The 17,871-nt window shown below is 54.2% G+C and overlaps 1 long non-coding RNA gene across 1 annotated transcript; it reads right to left on the bottom strand.

Annotated features, from left to right (window-relative positions):
* Nucleotides 1–14,051: 14,051 nt before the first annotated feature.
* On the bottom strand, nucleotides 14,052–15,691 carry LOC143173275 (uncharacterized). The gene is made up of 3 exons (XR_012997506.1): nucleotides 15,630–15,691; nucleotides 14,257–14,359; nucleotides 14,052–14,154 (listed from the first exon to the last, which is right to left on the bottom strand). It is a non-coding gene; the product is annotated as an uncharacterized LOC143173275 (long non-coding RNA).
* Between the last annotated feature and the right edge of the window lie 2,180 nt (nucleotides 15,692–17,871).

A 17,871-nucleotide genomic window follows, 5' to 3' on the forward strand; every position in this document is an offset into this window, starting at 1 on the left:
AGCCGCTCTATCACTCCCCCTCCTCAGCTGGGCGGGGGAGAGGAAATACAACAAAAGGCTCCTGGGTCGAGATAAGGACAGGGAGATCACTCATCAATTACCGTCACGGGCAAAACAGACTCGACTTGGGGAAACTAAATTAATTTATTACCATTCAAATCAGAGTCGGGTAATGAGAAATAAAACCAAATCTTAAAACACCTCCCCCCCACCCCTCCCGTCTTCCCAGGCTCAACTTCACGCCCGATTTCCTCTACCTTGTCCCCGCCCCGAGCGGCGCAGGGGGACGGGGAATGGGGGTTGCAGTCAGTTCATCACGCGTTGTCTCTGCCGCTCCTTCCTCCTCACGCTCTTCCCCTGCCACATCCCTCCCACGGGAGACAGTCCTCCACGAACTGCTCCAATGTGGGGCCTTCCCACAGGCTGCCGTTCTTCACAAACCGCTCCAGCGTGGGTCCTTTTCACTTGTCCTTCCCACGGGGCGCAGTCCTTCAGGAACGGGCTGCTCCAGCGGGGGTCCCCCCACGGGGTCACAAGTCCTGCCAGCAAACCTGCTCCATTGTGGGTTCCTCTCTCCGCAGGTCCACAGGTCCTGCCAGGAGCCTGCTCCAGCGCAGGCTTCCCACGGGGTCACAGCCTCCTTCGGGCACCCACCTGCTCCAGTGTGGGGGTCCTCCGCAGGCTGCAGGTGGATATCTGCTCCACCGTTAACCTCCATGGGGACAACCTGCCTCACCATGGTCTTCACCACGGGCTGCAGCGGTATCTCTGCTCCGGTGCCTGGAGCACCTCCTCCCCCTCCTTCTGCACTGACCTTGGTGCCTGCAGGGTTGTTTCTCTCACATAGTCTCACTCGAGTCCCTCCCGGCTGCTGTTGCGCAGCAGTTTTTTCCCGTTCTTAAATATGTTATCACAGAAGCGCTACCACCGTCGCTGATTGGCTCAGATTTGGTCAGTGGCAGGTCCATCCTGGAGCCGGCTGGCATTGGCTCTGTCGGACACAGGGGAAGCTTCTAGCAGCTTCTCACAGAAGCCACCCCTGTAGCTCCCCCCGCTACCAAAACCTTGCCACGCAAACCCATTGACCCATCTGGCGAGTCTCCCAACCGGGTATCGTGGACCTGTCGGTGAAGGAAGGTTTTTCCCTTTGGGTTTTAATCCTTTCTCTGAAAACAGGGTGATTCATGTCCTAGAAATGACAGTTCTTTCTGTTTTATGAAGCGTGGGGGAGTTGGTCAGACTAAAATGCCTACGTGGGATACGTGTGAACCTGAGCAGACTACTTGCCTCCCACCTGACCATGACCGAGTCCTGAGGACATCAACTCCACGAGGCATTTACTTGCACTGGTGGTCCATCATAAGGACCGTAACATCCATCTCTCTGGATGCCCTGGTAAGTCCTCTTCGTCCCTGTCTGCCTATGTTTCTGTGTTTCTTCCTTCAAAGGCTGTGTCACACACCCAAGCTCCAAGACTTAAAAGGAATTAAAGGGCCAGAAGTGCAAGCCAGGCCAACAATAACTCTCTATCAAAGTTTAAACCGTAACAAACATGTCAAGCAGCAGTCGTCTCTGAGACTAAAGATATCCTACAGCATGAGTCCTACAGACTCAATGATTCTATGACTCTATTTAAAAGACGTGTAGATGAGGCGCTTAGGGACATGGTTTAGTGGGCATGGTGGTGTTGGGTTGACGGTTGGACTCGATGATCTTAGAGGTCTTTTCCAACCTCAATGATTCTATGATTCTATGATTCTATGATTTGAGTGTAGATCACCTGAAGGATGCCTCAAGACTCTTCAGATGCATCCAGTCATCGGGAGGTGGTTTCAGATCCTCTCCACAGTTGTGCTGCAACTGTGAAGAGTTACAGAGATCCTCCAGAGGGTAGAATTAGTGCCGCTTCATGCTGTGGTGGGTTGACCTTGGCTAGCCGCTAGCTATCCACCAAGCTGCTCTATCACTCCTGCGCCATCCGCCGGACAGGGGGAGAAAATGTGGTGAAAAGCTCATGGGTCGTGGTAAGGACAGAGAGATCACACCAATTACAGTCACGGGCAAGACAGACTCGACTTAGGGCAATTCAATTTATTGCAAATTAAACAGAGTAGGATAATGAGAAACACGAACACATCTTAAAACGCCTTCCTCCCACCCCTACCGTCTTCCCAGGCTCAACTTCACTCCCGACTCTTCTACCTCCGAGCGGTGCAAGGGGACAGGGAGTGGGGGTTGCGGTCAGTTCATAATGCTTTGACCCTGCCGCTCCTTCCTCCTCACGCTCTTCCCCTGCTCCAGTATGGCATCCCTCCCACAGGAAACAGGCCCGAACTTCTCCAGGGTGGGTCCTGCTCGTGGGCTACAGTTCTTCAAGAACTGCTCCAGGAAGGGTCCTTGCCACAGGGTGCAGTCCTTCAGGAACAGACTGCTCCAGTGGGGGTCCCCCGCGGGGCCACAGGTCCTGCCAGAAAACCTGCTCCTGCCAGGAGCCTGCTCCAGCATGGGCTCTCTATGGGCTGCAGCTTCCTTCAGGGCACATCCACCTGCTTTGGCGTGGGGTCCTCCACAGGCTGCAGGGTGGATATCTGCTCCACCGTTAACCTCCGTGGGCTGCATGGGGACAACCTGTGTCATCATGGTCTTCATGACGGGCTGCAGGGGAGTCTCTGCTCCGGTGCCTGCAGCTCCTCCTCCTCCTCCTCCTCCTCCTCCTCCTCCTTCTTCATTGACCTTGGTGTCTGCAGAGTTGTTTCTCTCACATATTCTCACTCTTTTCTAACAGCTGCCGCCCAGCATTTTTTACCCTTTCTTAAATACATCATCACAGAGGCGCTACCAGCATCGCTGGCGGGCTCAGTTTTGGCCAGCTGGGGCTCCAGCTTGGAGCCGACTGGAACTGGCTCTGTCCGACACGGGGGCAGCTCCTGGTGTCTTCTCATAGAAGCCAGCCCTGCACCCCCACCCTGCCCCCACCCGCTACCAAAACCTTGCTACGTAAACCCAAGACGCCAGGTTGCTGCAGATCACCTCCGCCTCAGCTGATTCCCTCCAGCACACTGGATTGCCCCAGCACACTGCAACAATTTGTGTCTCTTTGGCATAGCCAGGGCCAGGATACCCTTTTTTCAAACATTCTGTCACTTCATCAGGATCCCACACTTGTTCGGGGGTGAAGTCCCAGGCCACCGGCGGTGACAACCCTTCCGGGTACCTGCCCATATTCTCCCACACACCTTGCCACCCATAACCACACCGCCTTGCGTCATATCCCTGTGCTGATCTTTTTAAAGAGTTGGTTAACCTTTGCAAAAGCAGAAACAATAGTCTGGGGAAGTACCAACAGGAGTATTGTGGTTACCCAAGGCTGTTCAAGATACTGAAGAGCTATTGTAACAAGAGAGAAAACATCTACTCCACAGGAGAAAAAGGGGAAGGTGCCATTCTGTGTTTCTTCCACCGACTGGCTCTCGGAGGAGAAAAAGGACAAAGTGTAAGTAAGTGTTAATGGTCTCCATCAGATGGTTCCCAAAATACAGGGAAGGCATCAGTGCAGGGCCCACATACCAAATTAGGCTCAAGGCCACTGCTTTTATCGTCATTCTCCCAGGTAAAACACCGCCAAGTGCTACACAGCACAGCAAAGAAGGGAGCATGGCACGGATCAGATAACCGATGTCGGGAACAGGTAAGTCAACATCACGACCAGCAACTGTTAAACAGATGTAATCATTATAGGTTCCCTGCAATAGGCTCTGGTCAAATCTTTTGTTACTCCAGACCCTTTGAGCCCCACGTTGGCTTTAACTGCGGTAGGCAGCTGAGCACCACATAGCTGCTCAATCGCTTGCCAACCCGCAGTGGGATGGGGAGAGAATCGGAAGGGTAAAAGTGCAAAAACTTGTGACTTGAGATGAGGACAGTTTAATTAAAAGGGGGGGGGGGGGAGGGGCGGGGGGCGGGAAACAACAAAGAAAAACAAAACCAAGAAAAGTACGTGACGCAAAAAACCCCAGTTGCTCACCACCAACCAACTGATGCCCAGCCAGTTCCTGAGAAACAGCAGCCCCCCGCAAATATCCCCTCCCCACCCACCCCACCCCACCCCACCCCACCCCGATTTTATTGCTGAGCACAACATCATATGGTGTGGAATACCCCTTTGGTCAGCTGGGGTCAGCGGTCCCAGCTGTGTCCCCTCCCAACTTCTTGTGCACCCCCAGCCTGCCCGCTGGCGGGGCACTGGGAGAAGCAGAAAAGGCCTTGCTGCCGTCTAAGAACTGTTCAGCAGTAACTAACACGTCCCTGTGTTATTCACTGTTGTAATAACAAATCCAAAACATAGCACCGTACAAGCTGCCGTGAAGAACTTTAACTCTATCCCAGCTCAAACCAGCACACAGAGGCACCGTTACAATTAAAGACACACACACATTCAATTGCAGATACAGGCATAAACCCTATAGAATGACAGATACAGTTAGAGCCACAGACACCGTAACATGCACAACTGCAGGCACATGAACAGCCACACCAGTTATTACACGTACAGTTGCAGACACAATTACAGATAAGGATACAATTATATGTACAACTGCAGAGCCAAGTACAGTCACAGGCACAAGCACACATTCCATTACACCTACAACTACAGCTACCGCTTGTGACACCGTTACCAGTAGAGGTGCCGTTAAACAAACAGGTACTGCTCCACATGCAGTGTGTGAAGGTACACATACAGATACCAGTACGGACGCAGATACAGGTACAATTAGACATGCAGGTACCCATATAGATACCGTTACAGACACCGATACCAACAGAGGCAGAGACACCGATACTGATACCATGAGAGATACCACTGCCGATTCCATTGCAGATGCAGATGCCATTGGAGACGCCACGGCAGACACAGACGCCACTGCAGATGCAGTGTTGCAGAAACACGTAATATTTCAGATGCAACTGCAAATGGAGATGCCCTTGGAGAGACAGATGCCACTCCAGATACCCTTGCATACGCCGCTGCAGATGTTCACAAAACTGGAGGTGCAGAGAGCGTTGCAGATTCCCTTGCAGACAGAGGTAGCATTGCTGATGCCGATACCATTTCAGAGGAAGGTATCTCTGGGGATGCCGTTGCAGATGCAGATAACATTTAGGATGCCAATGCAGATGAAGATAACATTGCAGATGCTACTGCAGATGCAGTTAGCATGGCAGATGCAGCTACCAATGCAAATACCACAGCAGATGGAGACGCCAGTGCTCATGCAGATACGACTGCGCGTACAGAGACAATAGCGAATGCCAAAAAAGATGCAGAGATGGCTGGAGATGCAGATACCAGTACAGATGCAGATACAGGTACTCTCAGACATACAGGTACTCGTATAGATACCATTACGGACACCGATACCAACAGAGGCAGAGACACCGATACCGAGACCTTTCATTGCATCTGAAATTGTATCTGCATCTGCCATCGTACCTTCAATGGCACCTGCATCTCCTATGGCATCTGCCACGGCATCTGCAGTAGCATCTGCATCTGAAATGGCATGTGCATGCCGTTCCTGACAATGATGAAGATGCAGACACCAAACCAATGCAATTGCAGATACAGACGCCATTTCAGACGCTGCAGCTGCAGATTCTGCTGCAGCTGCAGCTACCATTGGAGAAATCACTGCAGACGCCATTGCTGAGGCAAAGTCAGGTGCAGAGACCTTTGCAGATGCAGATATCTTTGCAGCTGCAGGCAGCGTTGCAGATGCAGAGGCCATTGCAGATTTCATTGACAATGCCATTGCAGATACACCCACGGACAGAATACCATTTGAAAGACACCCATTCAATTGCAGATACAATGCCAGGTGCAATGGCAGACGCAATGGCAGGTACAGACACAATACACCCACCATAAGAGAGACCAGTACAGTCACAGACAGAATTACACCTACAATTACAGACACAAGACGAGCCACAGACACGAGTACACGTTCCATTACACCTATAAATACAGACACTGATCTCATTCCTGATAGGGGTACCATTACAGAGGGAGGAGCCGTTACACACCCAGGTAGTGCTGCACATGCCATTGAAGACACAGGGAGTACTGGCACCAGCGCTGCTATCTGCAATGGCATCAGCATCTGCAACAGCATTGGCAATGTTATCCACAATGGTACCTGCCTCCGCAGTGATGGCTGCATTGGAGACCTGCAGCCAACAGTAGAGTTGCACACATAGCTTTCCAGACGCAGAAACCTTTGCAGATGGCATCGCAGGTTCAAATACCACTGCAGGCACCATTTCAGATGCCCGTACCACTCCTGATACCTTTGCAGATGCCATTGGCAAAGCAAGTCACACTGCAGCTGCAGGTACCACTGCAGTTGAAGAAACTGTTGCAGATGCCACTGCAGATACTGATCCCGTTACAGACATCGATAACATTACACATACCGATACAGAGACCAAGGCCTTTACAGATGCCATCACCGATACCGTGACAGATCCTGGTACCAGGACAGAGACAGCGATACCATTACAGACAGTCACACCCATACCGAGACCGTGACTGGTAGAGTGGTACCGTTAGAGAGAGCCTTGCTGAGGCTATTTCAGCCAGCGAGGGAATTTGGCTTGCCCTTGCTCATCCCCATGGGACAGCTCAGACTCCAGCCCAGCAACTTGGTTTGGTTAAAACAGATTTTGCCAAACTTAGGCAAGCGGTCACGGCTCATGGACTTGCTTTGGGTTTGGACTCCAGTGTCTGGTATTCGGAAGGCTTGCAAACATTTCTGAAGTTGTGCCATGCCCCTTCAGAGTCTGACCGTCTTGTTAGTGTAATTATCCCCGCCAAGTCACCTGTAACCAGCAGCCAGAGCTTGATGGGGTTAGTTAGCAGCTCAAGCAGAGTGAAGGGACAGAGCTCTCACATCGATTAACAGCAGTCAAGATCAAACTGGAATGTAATAATATTGCCTTCTTCCTGGGAGTCAGGCCCGTGCAAGGCGGGTCAGCATGTCCTACACCATTACTTCAAGGCTGGAAGCTGCAAGCCAGATCATTAATTTCCCTCCTCGCTTTGCGGAAAAGATCAACATTTTGGGGCTTGCAGCTGGGATTGGCTCACAGAGCACACAGCTTACAAAATTAAAGGAAGCAAATGGGCAGTATTTTGGACACTTCTCTGATGCCAGTAATAGCACAGTAGGATGCAGTAAGCATCAGTGAAGGCTGCTCATGTTTGGCTGCTGTGCTCACCTGTACTTTTGCATCAGGAGAAAGCAGCACAAGCGTCAGTATGTCAAGGAGCAAAGAGCTGGTGTTTCCATGAGTGTCCAAGCAGTTGGGTGGTGTAAAAGCCAGTTCTTCGCTGGCCGAGGAGGGAGGCAAGGATGCTTAGCATAGAATTACCAAGGGAATTTACTCTTTAATATTTTAGCGATGTGCATAGCAGTGCCCCAGCCTAATGCATGGGGGACCCCAATACGGAAGAAAGCAGGGTTTACAGATGTTACAGTACAGTTGTGTAGACCAATCCAATTACTTACGTGAAGGGGTGGGCTAATCAATTACTATTGCTCACATAATTGGTATGTACTTGTCCCGTGCAGGACCAGCACATGCTTGTCCCGTGCAGGTGGTGCAGACTTATGGTCAGTGGTGTGTTAATCTTCGTTGCTCTAAACCGATGTCCCACGCGGGCAGGGGGGGGTTCTCCTGGATTTGGGTCGGTTGCAGTTCTGGCTGTGGTTTCCTCCCCCTTCTTGGTGATCCTTCACATTTGCGCACAATTTCATAGAATCGTAGAATAGTTAGGGTTGGAAGGGACCTCTAAAGGTCATCTAGTCCAACCCCCCTGCCGCGGGCAGGGACATCTTCAACTAGATCAGGTTGCTCAGAGCCCCGTCCAACCTGACCTTGAATGTATTATTTATTCTAAAAAAGCATCATCTTCTGACGTACAGTACCCCTGTTGGTCCTGGTAACAGGGACGCCGGAAGGGGTGAGGCTGAGGTGAGTCCAGAGAAATCCAGGTGTCCAGTGAAGAGGCATCGTCAGTGAGAGAGCAGCTGGGACAAGTGGGCAGAGGCGAGGCGTCTGCGCTCACGTTCCTGTACAGCTGGGCGAGCTCTGCTGCAAAGGTCCACGGGGATGGGCTGGAGCTGTTGTTGAAAATCTCATTTTCTTGGGCAATCTCACCCTTTCTTGTTCCTTCTCCTGACTCTGCTTTGCCTTTATCATTAGCTCGATCGTCACTTTTCCAGGCAGAGTCAGTATCGGCTTGTCCCAGTGCTTCTTCATCTCTCTGGGTCCTTCTGGACAAAGGGGTTTCAGAAAAGACTACTCGTTGATAGCAATTAGGAGGCCAGTTAAAAAATGGTACAGCAGAAATCTCAGCAGAGTACTGCCAGCAGCTGCCTTGGCACTCCAGGATACTCTAACTGCAAATACTTCATTGCCAACTGCAGCAATAACTCACTCTGGGGAAAAGCCAACTCACGGGTCTCTCTTCCTCCACCGTGAAATGACTATGCAAGACACCACTGTCCCAGGCAGCAGCACACCCAAGGCTGCTGCAGTCCCCGGGATATAGTACTTGCGCAGCTCTTCGTGATCAGCAGCCTCAGCCTTTTTCCCAGCATCCGCCCCTGGAGGAGGAGAAGAGGCAATGCCACACGTTACTGTGCTCTGCGCTACAGATAATCTCACAGGGTACTACTTCACATGCCCCGGAGAGTTTATTTGTCAGTGGTTGGTGCCTCTGGCTCTGGTGTCTTAGCACCTTAGAAGGATTGTTTAAACTTCTCGGGGAGAAGAGCCCGCATGCCAGTGAGCAGCTGCACCAGCGCTACCCCTGGCTGTTCCTCCGGGCTGCAGGCCAGGGCTGCGTGCTGGGGAGCTGCGGTTCATCCAAGGAGAGCACTGCAGGGACAGAGCAGAAATGCTCCTGTTCTCCCAAGCGGAAATCTCCCAAGCACTCCCCTCCAGGACGTCTCTGAGGCCGAAAGATGGGATCCAGCCCACGGGCTATTGCCTGGCTCCTGCGGTGCCGCTTGCTCGTCACCCCCAGCCCCGATGCACACGTTGGGGGAAGGCTGGCCCCGGGACAGCACGGCACAGGGCTGGGCTGTAGCCCTCAGACGGCCTCATTCCCAAAAGGGCAAAGTTCCCAGATTCCTAGGAACTGGGTGTGGTGGGAGGTGAGCAATCGCTAACCGCATCCAGAGAGGTCTACGACTGTCTCTCTGGCACGCTGCTGGCAATAACCTCCACACGCCAGAGGCAACAGTCGTCCTCAGAGAGCAGCTCCTGGCTTCGCTGACAACACCTTCTCTGCACTAACACTTCCAGCTTTGGCTGCTGGCATGATGTGCAAGAGCGGGCTCCGGGGGAAGAGCCTGCAGGCACACAGTGATTCTGACTGGTGATACCGGGTGACCACGGGACAGCAATTACCTGGCGTGCCGGTTTCTTGCATTGCCTCTCTTTCTTCATCTGAGACTGGCACTGTGTGACTGCTTCCCTTCCGAAAGGCCTCCTTCTGCACGGTCTCACGGTCCGTCTCTTTAGAAAGAAAGCGGGACAGTTTAAGGAGAAGGAACCGTTCCTCAGCAGGAACACGATACCTTCAGGGGGCGATACTCTCCAAAGACAATAATAAAGCTTAAAAACAAAGCCTGGGTGCATCTAGTCCAAACAATGTGTCATTCATCGTGAAAAAATTAAGCACGTGACGCTTTCCACTTTACCAGTACAGACAGCAAAACCTGACCTGCTGGGAAACCAGGAAATTGCATGGGACCTTCCTGTTCACGTTACATGTAGTGCATTTTTGGCAAACTGCAAAATGATGCTAAATTACATCCTTCAAAGAGGATGGGAAAAAGCCGCAGCCAGTTCAGCTGGGGAAAGAGCCCTTCTGAGAAGCACATCCCACCCTGCCAACTCCATCACACAAGAAGGATTACAGACAGACACGGTGGACTGAACCCCAAGCTCTTGCAACCATCTTCCGGGCACTTTCACAAGCGGCAGTGAAGAGCCCACTGTCCCCCAAAACAAGAAGAAAACCACAGCCAAGTTTTCTGAAATGTAATTAGAAACGGGGAGCTAAACCACCCAAGACTGAGTTAACCAAATGAACCACCCAAGGCCAGCCTCAAGCTGGGTGTCCAGCTCCGGCCCGCCCCTGAGCCCGCGGTGTCACCGAGAGTCCACAGACATCAAGGACAGCAACGAGGCCGGACCAGGCTGTGAAGCCTGGGCTGCTCTGATCCCAGCCGGGGTATCAATCCCGCCTGCAGCGCAGGCAAAGCCTGCCGGTCCCAGCCACTGAAATCTGCCTGCGCAGGCTCTCCACTGCCCAAGGGCCCTCTCCCCTCCAGCGACTGGCAGCGTGCTGGCCCTCTCATGCCTCGTGAGCAATTAGCTCCTCCGCAAGTCCCTCACGCACTCCGGGAGCACCACCAAGAGTCATACTCGTGCCACCACAGCTATCAGTCTGCAGGCTGAAAGTCCATCACAAACAGAAATGCCTGCAGAATCAGCATCTGCACCCGATTTCCAACATTAGGAAAGGGCAGCCAAGATTTCTGGGGATGTCATTCCTGCCTTCAACTTGCCCAGCTGCAAGCCGGGCTGTGCACGAGCTGAACACAAACGCAGCACACGCCGGTTCCGGACATCTGGAGACCAGCGTCTGCACAAAGCAGCTCTGACCAGTAATGCTACCACTGGGGCAGCAGCTGCCCCTGGCACTCAGCTTGAACCACAACTGGTAGCAGACGCTGTGCTGGACCATCTCTGGGGCTCACCAGCCCACTCCAGTTGTGAAATCGAGTGGCACTGCAGCCAGGCTCTGACTCATCCCTTCCTGCTGCGTAGGCTACAGCACGTCCACAAACGCATCTGAAACTTCAGCTTCCAAAGTCGTACGGTTAACAGCGTGAAACGTACCAACCAGGGGCTGCTTTCTCCAAGTCTTTCAGGATTTCCTTTGGAACTTGAGATATCTTTTGGGAATACTTCCCTATAGGAGCTTTATACTTTCCTCTTCGAGGACATCAACAGAAAGTATGAGGGCAAATGTCACATGAACAAAATATTGAAAAGGAGTGCTTGTTCTGTGAAGTCAATAAAGACTGACTACTCGCTCTTGGGCTGCCAGCTGGGATCCAGCCCGGGATCCAGCCAAGGAGCTGGAAAAGCCCTCCCTGTGGCCACATCTGCAACCAAACACCCATGAGAAGTTAACATCACATGTTCCGATCTACACCGTCATAACTGAATAGCGGAACATAGACGGGGGTCACGTAATGACATGGCACACACATGCAGGCGTGTGACATTCTCACACCTGCAGAGGCGCCTGCCTGACATTTGGGCTTTGAGCTGGCAGCTCTCAAAGGAAGTAGAAAGCCACGACGTGCCACTCAGGAGCATCTTGCAAACATTTACCAGGTGCCTGCCGTGGCCACTAACCAGGCACGGAGCTGTCGGGAGAAAGGACTCCCTGGAGCTCGCACCAGCTCTAAGCTCAACCCCAACATGCCTGCTGGCTTCGCAGTCAGCACTGGAAGCAGCACAGGGGCGGAGCAGCTGGCAAAGACAGCTTCACAAGGCAGAGCCCCCTGGGGCACATCACTGAGCCTGACCCTTTCCCTCTCTGCTCTTCTGCGTGCCCGAGCATCAGCCAAGAAAGTAGTAAGTTAAATTTCACGTGAACAGAAAATTAAAACGTAAGTGCTCATTCGTTCAAGGGACTTACCTGTGGGATCGCCCTGAGGCTCACGGACAGGCTCAAGTTGAGAAGTCAAGTAGCCGTTGTCTACAGGGCCAGCTCTAATCAAGCAGAGATGGAAGACGCTTCCATTGCGTGTTGTGATCTACCTCTTCCTTAGTGACCTGCTGTGACTGGAAGCGGGGCAGGCAACAACACGGGACCCAGATGCAGGCTGAGATTTCCAAAGCTCAGAGGGGCCTTGTGACCTCTTGGCTGGGACCTGGCAGCTTTCAAACTACTGTCTCCAGGCCACGTGCAACACCCCTCAAGGACCAGACGGACAAACACAGGGCCTCTCAGGGCCTTCTTACCAGGAGACCTCTCACCCACACAACAGGAAGCCCACACTACAGCGGGAGCATGGAGCACCAGAGGAAAAAATGATCATTCACCACTCTTGTAGAGAAGAGCCTGCTGGCCACTGGAAGGCTGAACTATCACAACAAAAGATTAACAAATAAGAAACCAAGTATTAACAAAGACAAAAGGCCAGTAACAAATGAAGACTGAATACTTACCTCCGGGATACCACCCGGGCTCAGGAACAGGATTCCACTGAGTGGCTTGATCAACAAGGACTGCAGGAACCAAACACACGTAATCAAACACAGGTGAGGAGAGTTTCCACTGCATGTTCTGATCTGCTTCTTCCTGAGTCACCTGCAGTGACTGGAAGGGGGTGAGGTAATGACATGGCACACATACCAAGGTGTTGGTTCCCACAGCTAAAAAGGAACATGGGTGACCTTTTCTCTGAGACCTAGCAGGTCTTCAGGCAAAGAAATATTCATGACTCATCTGGGCAACGCCCGCAAGGCACAAAAAGCTCTTGGAAGGCCTTAAGAGGATCTTAGGTAAAATTGCACATGAATAACCTATTGAAACATAAGTGTTTATTCCCTCAAGCAGACAGACATTGATAACTTACCTCTGGGACGCCCCCAAGGATCGCCTCCCCATAAGCAGGATCCAGCTGAGAAGCTCGATAAGCACTGCCAATGCCATCATCTGGAATCAAGCACAGATCAGAGAAGCTTCCATGCGCACAGAGGAAGCCCACGCTAAAGAACTGGAGGAAAAAGCAATTGTCTACGCTTCTCGTGGACAAGAGCCCGTGAAAGGCTGCACCAGTGCTACCCCTGCGTGTTCCTGTGGGCCAGGGACCTGCAGTTCGTCCAAGGGGAGCAGGGCTGCAGGACTAGAGCAGAAACGCTCCTGTTTTCCCGAGCAGACATCATCTGAGCACGCCGCTCCGGGACGTCCCCGAGGCTGAAAGCCACAGGGACTCAGTGCCCAGGTCTCTCACCCCGCACCACTGCTCCCGGCCCCCTCGCCTGCCCGGAAAACACCCCCAAAGTGGCCGCAGACCCTCCACACCTCCCCGCGGGGTGTCTGCCCCCCCTGCCCGCACCATGGTGCCTGCCTGGCTTGCCTGGCCCAGCCCGGCTCAGCTGCTCTCCCGGACCCAGCCCTAGCCCTGGCCCCACTGCCACCCCGCTGAGGTGCGGTGGGTGCCACGCCGCACTGCTTGGGGCTGGGTGCTGTCCCCCTGCCCGCCTACCTGCTCCCTGTGCTCGTCTCAGAGCAGCCTGGGTGTCCTGGGCTTGCAGGGCCACCAGGAGGAGGAAGAGGAGGAGGCGGGTGAGGACCACGGCCCCCCAACTCTCACACCGTGCTGCTGCTGCTGCGGCCACGGGCTCTGAGACCTCACGGCCCCGTTGGGCCACGCCTTACGCCAGGCCTCCCCAGCGAACACCCGTTGCCAGCAAATTACTGAATCTGCACACTCCTGCATTTCCTTGTTCCATACGAGCGTGGAAGGAGCAGAAGTGGAAGAGGGTCGGCCTATTTTGGGAGGCAGCACTGCGTATGAGAGTGCACAGGAACTCAGGTCTTACTTCCCAGAAGTCAATCCATACCAAAAGCTCCGTAGGAAGATTGCATAAAAAAGCCAATTGCAAGGGCCTTTACTTGCTACTGTTTTTTCTCAGACAGCACTCTAGGAAGAAACTAGCTTTTCCTGCTAGTTTTGCTACAGCTTCGTTACCTTGAAAGATGAAACTTCTTACTTCTGCTACTCCCAAACAGCCTCGCAGCCCAGCAAAACCATACTGCAGGGAGGAAACCTTCACCATGCAAAGATGGGCACGCCACGGGAATACGTTACTCTCAAAGAACAGACTCTTTCAACCACTCTTCCTCTTGCTTACCAAAGTTCTGACACTGTTAGAAAACAACAACAACAACAAAGCGGGGTTCTCATTCACATTTTATTGAGCCCGTTATATCAGCCATTCAACGGTAGGTCCAACTCCAGCCCGAAGCCCAGAATAAGAAATGCCATCTTGAAGTTTCTGGAAGAAGGAAGGGCTTTGAAGCGGCAAGACCAGAGAACATTCATGAAGGCACTGTCGTGCAGGTACGCATCCCTGATCACAGACCAACTGCACCGTTACCTGAGTAAGTGATGCGCTCAGCTAACTTGCAGCCAGTGACGTCTGGAAAAGTAGCGCACGGTCTCTTGTTCATTAGCGCCGAGCACGTTGGTTGGAATTGGGTCTGCGAAGAAAACCATATGCAGTTAGTCTGGTTTATTCGAGTACATTAGGACAAGCCCAGTTCACGTTTACGAGGAATCACAGCAGGTCCCACCTGTCCCTGCAGACCCCAACACCACTCCTGTGCAGCATCCCGAGGAGCAGTAAGCGCAGAACAAGAAACCTTCCTTCAAAATAAGGCCCACAGCCTGCTCGAAATTTCAACAAGAGGCACAGAGCACCAGCTGAGAATAACCTCTGCTTTAACTATGCCGAGCTCCGCCGTCTCCATAAGGAGATCAGCTTCCAAATGAGCCCTAGCCCTAAAAACACACATCTTCCCTAGGGCAATGCAAGGTAAACACCAGAGCACAGGGACACCTGCTCATTCCGTTTAAGCTGATGGGGAGAAGGACAGAGGACTAGAAAGAGAAAAATAAGGCGAGAGAGGAGACAGGGGAGCCGAGAGAGAAAGACAGGTACAGGGAAAAGGCTAGAGAGATGGAGAAATCAAGAGAAATCGGGATGAGGAGCCCTGCAGAGAGATGGAGGAAGAAAAGGTACGGTCGGGGAGCAGGACAGAGGCATGGGGGGGCGGCGGGAAGGAGAAGCAGAAGGAAGGGGGGATAGAGAAAGACAGGGACAGGGAGTGGGGCATACAGGTGAAGAGTGACAAAGAAGGACAGAGAGCAGGACAAAGGGACTGAGAAATAAAGAGAGGGTCAGATTCGGACAAGGAGACCGAGAAGGGGGAAAAAAATGGCAATGGGCTGGAGCACAGAGATGGGCAGCAGAACAAAAGGAAAGAGAGACAGGGACAGGGGCAGGGAGCAGGACAAAGGGATGGAAGAGGGAAAAAAAATAGCGATGTGCTGCAGGACTGAGATGGCGGCATTAAAGAATTGACACGGGGAGCAGGCCAGAGTGACAGAGAGAGAAAAAAGGAACGGGGAGCAGGACAGCACTGGAAGAAAACAAACTGTGACGGGCAGCGGGACAGAGAGACGGCCGGGGCAGCTGCAGGGGGCGAGCGGGGCTGGGGCGGCTCTGGGAGTCGGGGAGCCCGGTGCCTGTGCCTGGGGGGGCGGCGGTCTGTCTCCGTCTCCTTCCCCGCCACAGTTCTCGGGTCACTCCCAGGGCTGCCCCGGCTGGGCCCGGCTCCAGCTGACCGGGAGCCCGTCGTACCGGGCAGTTTGGAGCTCCCCCACCATCCCCGGGCAGCCAGCGGGCAGCAGACATCCCCGCACCCGCACAAGGGCCTCGGTCACCTCACCGGTGGCCCCAGCCCTCACCTCAGCTGGGCCACTGCTGGAGCACAGACTGCACCTCCCGTCACCAACAGGGCTGCCGGGAAGCTGAGGCGGGGGGAATGACAGCTCCCGGCATGCCCCGGGACGGAACATGGTCGCCCGGCAGCCCCGTGCCCCAGGACTACAGCTCCCGGCATGCCGCGGGATGGAACATGGTCGCCCGGCAGCCCCGTGCCCCAGGACTACAGCTCCCGGCATGCCCCGGGACGGAACATGGTCGCCCGGCAGCCCCGTGCCCCAGGACTACAGCTCCCGGCATGCCGCGGGGCACGCCTTCCTGCTGCCTGACCCTGCGGGGACACCGTCCCCCGGCTGGGCCCCGCCCCCCCGCAGGCCCCATGGCTGCCACCTCCGCGGGGCTGCCCAGGCCCTGGAGCCCTGGTGGAGCAGGGAGGAGGAGGAGAGAGGGACAGAGCGGCAGAGAGGGGTGGGGCAGGGCGGTGGGGTGCCCGGAGAGGGACGGGAGACGGACAGAGGGACAGGAGCAGGACAGAGGGACGGGAGCAGGACAGAGGGACGGGGAGAGCAGGGGGAGCTGGGCAGGGAGTGGAGAAAGGCAAACTACTGGTGAGGAGCGGGCAGAGGGATAGAGCGGGGAGGAGATGGAGGGGGAGGGGACAGGAGGGTGCAGGAATAAAAGTAGTGGTAAGCAGCAGGAGAGGGGGACAGAGAAGAAGAAGGGCAGGAAGGAGGACAGAGGGACGGACTGTCACAGGCAGGGTGAGGGAGCGGGCCAGGGGTCAGAGAGAGGGAAAAGGCACGAGGAGAGCGGAGTGAGAGAGATGGGGCAGGGAGCAGGACAGAGGGGCAGAGGGGAGAGAGAAAGGGAGAGGCAGAGACAGAGAGCGGGACAGAGAGCAAGAGAAGGATGGGAAACAATCCAGAGAGACTGAGAAACAGAGGGATGTGGATGAGGACAAGGAGGCGGAGAAGGACAGAACAGCGATGGCCTCCAGGATGGAGACGGAGGAAGAGCAAAAGGCGATGGGGAGCAGGACGGAGGCCCAGAGGGGAGAATTCGCCAGTGAGCTCCTGCCCATCTCAGTGAGCACAGCGGTAGCTATGCCCGCAATTTTGAGGTCTGCCACAAACCTACAGGTGCCTCAGTGCGAAGCGCGGAAGGTAACCTCCGGATGCAAACCCTTCTCCTGCCCAAGCCCTTGGTAGGCAGCCAGAGGGGACGAGCCTGAGGAATTCTGCCACTAGAAGGAGTGCTGCCAGCTGGCCGGGAGGGAGGAGCGGATGTATGACCTGCCTGCGTGCTGTGTCCCCACATTGTTCCCCAGTGTCTGCGGCGCTGCTTATACACCGTAATTGTAGAGTTTTGCTGCAGACGCTGACTTGGGGGCAATGCTAGGCAGAAGGGCGTGTTGTTTCCAGTCCCCCGATGGGTTCAGACAAGGCAAAACCTTTGGCGATAGCTGTCCCAAGTCCCCTCGGCGTCTGGGGCTTTTCCTGTCACCCCCTGCCTTTTTATACAGGTTTCTCCTCCCCTTTAGCTGGGGAAAGATAGGGAGCAGCAGTCGCTGGCTGACCGTACGTGGGTGGTGAGGAACAAGAGCAACAGAGAGGGCCTCTGGTTTTAGAGGGCCTCTGGTTTTAACGTGACCTAAAATCAGAAGCGTCTTCAATCACGAGTCCGCACCGGGACCTGCAAGAGAGCTGTAGCCATCACTGCTGGAGCAACAGTAGCCCTCCACAGCAACGAAAGACAGCGTCTCTTTCCGTGCCTCAGAAAGAAAGGCCCGACAACAAAGGCCATCACTGCTGGAGCAACAGTAGGCCTTGGTGCAGGCCGGTGGTGAGGGCACTGCCTGCGCTGGGCAACTCCCCGCTCCCCTTCCCCTAGGGACCAGCCAGCCCTTGCTGCTCCTCACAGGAGGGACTGTTGGCTGGCCGCCTGCATGCTGCCGCATGCTCTTCAGATATGGCCCAGCAAGCGTCCCTGGTCCCTCTCCACCTCCTGTCTCCAGAAGAGAGAGCTCTGTCCCTTCCTTTTGCTGCAGCAGCAGCTCCCAGGCCCTTCTGTCCCAGCTCTCTGGTGTGAGAGCTGGGCAGGCAGGCACACAGAAACCTTCCTGGCTTTTTTTTGTGCGTGTCGGAATGTCACGGGCAGGCACCGGGTGTAAGTGTTTTGCACGAGTCACTTCTGCTTGCTTTTAAGACCCTTTTTTGGTACTGGTCTTTCAGGGAAGGCTTATGCAGGCGAGAAGACAACCTCTCC

Source organism: Aptenodytes patagonicus, unplaced genomic scaffold (genome assembly GCF_965638725.1).
Source record: "Aptenodytes patagonicus unplaced genomic scaffold, bAptPat1.pri.cur scaffold_43, whole genome shotgun sequence".
Classification (NCBI taxonomy): domain Eukaryota; kingdom Metazoa; phylum Chordata; class Aves; order Sphenisciformes; family Spheniscidae; genus Aptenodytes; species Aptenodytes patagonicus.